At 43.2% G+C, this 3,280-nt stretch overlaps 1 protein-coding gene across 1 annotated transcript in view; it reads right to left on the bottom strand.

The window, feature by feature from the left end:
- The window catches only part of LOC101847147 (C2 domain-containing protein 5), a gene marked incomplete in the record, with an annotated part of 96,074 nt that extends 93,788 nt beyond the window's left edge, over nt 1–2,286 (bottom strand). Inside the window, 1 exon segment of the mRNA XM_013088323.2 lies at nt 2,219–2,286.
- Nucleotides 2,287–3,280: the final 994 nt, after the last annotated feature.

The raw sequence follows: 3,280 nt of genomic DNA, 5'->3' as shown, positions 1-3,280 counted from the left end.
CCCACCCCCCCCACCCCATGTTTCCCACTTTCTTTGTTGTAGAAAAAAGTAAAATTGAAGATTAGCAGACCACCTGGCACTTGCATATTATGAGCTGTGTATAAAAAAAAGACTGATTCGTTCAAATACACATGCCTGTGTCATCTCGATTGTTTATCAAGAAAAAGTTGTGTTGCTGTGTAGAGCCGAGCATACGGCAACTTTTGATTCCATAGACCAGCGCACAATTCATTAAGTAGATCTACGTCAAGACTAGCTTATTATTGTAATAATGATCAGTTGCCGGGGGAAAAAAGACTGACGCGTATGCGACGTTCAACACCCGGACCGATAGTGCCCCCCCACTTCCCCGACACGCACACACAGCCACACGTGTGCAGGCCACCCATCCGACCCCGACACATGCTAACGAGCCATCTTGAATTGCTTCTAATGACCTCTTGACAAATAAACATTTATTAGAAGCGCTATAACTTTTCAGGCCGGCCTCAAATTCATCATAAGATAAAAATTCGGCTCCTGCACAAAACGCAATTTTTGCCCGAAGTGATCCCGGTCTCTATCCAGCCTGAGGCGAGTCACGAGTGAGGCAGGACAGGAAGCCGGAGTCACGAGTCACAGGAAGTTGGAAGTCGGAAGTGATGTCATGCTGGACAAGAAGCAAAGTTCGAATAATATTTTTTCATATTCGGACTCGAGTCTGAATAGTCACTTCGTATATTATATAGCTGCGCGCTTCCCGGGTAGCCCAGCTCACGCCCTGGCCTGCCCGCTTCCTTAAAAGTTAAGTTTGTCCACTTGTAGTATCTGATTTGATAGTTTATGTAAGGCCTACAAAGTAAAAAAGCCTAGCTTATTATGTTGAATGGAGGGCCATACACATGGTTGAGGGCATATATAGATCTATATATGCCCCTATGAATTTTACCATAATTTGATTTTGCAGTTGTTGCCTTAGGTTTGATATAGATCTAGATTCTAGATCTAGATATAGATCTAACTTGAATCTATATCTAATATAGATCTAGATATACATCTCATCTAGATTCTATCTCTCGATTGCCGCGCATCAAATATATATTGGGAGTGTATACGGACCCGGTAACCGGGAACAAAGTCACAAAGTATACAGACCCAGTAGGGGAACTCTTTTGTGATTTCGGAGAGTTTCAGCGCCCTCTTGGCTCAGGGTAGACCTAGGTTCTTCTAAATCTATGGTCTAGATCTAGATCTAAGCAGACAGACATAAATGTTTCCTCTAGTTTCGCGGCTAACCTAGATCTAAATGAAGATTGCGGATGTCTTTTCGATTAACGATGATTTTTCCTCCGTTTTGGAGTTGGAGGAATCACAATTTGAAGAAAAGAACAAGTTACAATGTCATAATTTCAATCGAGCAGTCCCCCCCCCTCTCTCTCTCTCTCTCTCTCTCTCTCTCTCTCTCTCTCTCTCCGCTGTGTACCGCTCGCCTTCTCTTTTTCTTTGTTTGTCTCTCTGTATTTCTTTGTCCCCACCTATTTCACACTCTATCTTTCTCTCGTTCCCTCCTGCCAACTGGGGCATGTCATTTACATTTTGCTAGCACCCCCCCTCTCTCTCTCTTTCTCTCTCTCTCTCTCTCTCTCTCTCTCTCTCTCTCTCTCTCTCACACACACACACACACACACACACACACAAAAGATTTCTACCGGGTCCACAGAATTCTACACTTAGAAGTGTAGAATTCTGTGACCGGGTCTGAGGTCTGAAACTTCCGAAATCACAATAGAGTTCCCCTACCGGGTCTGTATACTTCGTGACTTTGTTCCCGGTTACCGGGTCTGTATACACTTCGATATATATATTCCCTCCTAACCTAAGAGGGGTTGGAACTATCTCGCTGACTCAGTGGTTAGTGAATTAAGTCTTAGTCCCCCTCAACAGGGCCCTGACCAGAGACTGAGAAAGACCAGTAACAATTCTGAGTTTTAGTATTTAGTATTAATAAATACAATAGTACACCGTATTACGTCGTCAACAGTCAGCACAGGGGCAGGGGGAGGGACGATGCCGATGCCGATTGTGATTGGCACCTCTCGCAGTCCACCTCCTGCAAATCACTCTACTAGACTAGATCTAGATGCATTCTACCTATATTAGACCGGCCATTAGACCTATGTCATGTAACTTCAGCGAACAGGATTGCATGTGTATTCAGCATCATTTTTAGTTTACTTACCTTACTCTGTTTGCTTTGGCCGTGAATTCCTGATCCCACCATACATGTATTTTTGTTATTAGTTTCTGTAACCAAAAAAGCGATTTTTTTCATTCAGAAGAGCTCTCCACTCGCCCCGTTCCTTCTTAGTTTTATCTCGACTAAATGTATCGTGCTATTATGAAATCGCTCTTTTGTTGACACGTTTTCACAGACTGGTGCCGGTTCAGCTGAAAGTCAACCGCGATGTTTTGGACAGAGATGACGATTTACTGCCGACTGGTCAGACAACTGGTTTAGTTGAAGGTCTACCCGTTAAAACAGGCTTCAGACTTGTGACAAGCTTCGGTTTACATTTCCCATTTTAAGGAAGGTCCTCTATAGGCCTGCTTAATGCAAGCTGCAAATAAACCTGCTCTCTCTCTCTCTCTCTCTCTCTCTCTCTCTCTCTCTCTCTCTCTCTCTCTCTCTCTCTCTCTCTCTCTCTCTCTCTCTCTCTCTTTATCCTTGCAAAGGGAACTGTTTTTACTTTTCCGATTTTAAAAAAATACTTTTTGTAAGATTTTTACGGCAATTGCAACACAAATACGTTATATGCGAGTAAGTGCCGAAAAAAAGAATTGTTGCTAAAGAGTTACATGCAAAGAAAGGAAGGAAGAGCAATGAGGGCGATAGTAGATATTTGATACGAAAGAAGGAGCAAAGCACACGACAGCACCCGCCAACCAACCACTCAAAATAAGGAGCCAGTGATCTAAGTTTGAGAGAGTGGCCGGCATTGTACAAGCTTTTGTTGTTCTTTGTTTGTTTTCTTTGTGGTTGCTTTTTTTGTTCTTGTTGTTCTTGGGGTTATCTGTAAGTTGTCGTTACTGTCTACTTACTTTTACTTTTACTTGTTCATCCTCTGTTGCCGTTAAGCGGGCCGAGGGGAAAGATGCAGTTTTCTATGGTAGGCCAGCTCTGCAGCTCTTTCAGTTGTGATGTTATGTTTGCTACGGGTTTCCTTTAAACCCTCGAGCTAACTTTTGATTGGCATCCTCTTTCTTTATAGCATTAGTGGCTTGGTGTTGGAGGCTCTTCGAG

Source organism: Aplysia californica, unplaced genomic scaffold, assembly GCF_000002075.1.
Source record: "Aplysia californica isolate F4 #8 unplaced genomic scaffold, AplCal3.0 scaffold00723, whole genome shotgun sequence".
Taxonomy (NCBI): domain Eukaryota; kingdom Metazoa; phylum Mollusca; class Gastropoda; order Aplysiida; family Aplysiidae; genus Aplysia; species Aplysia californica.
This window is presented reverse-complemented; position numbering and strand designations above follow the sequence as displayed.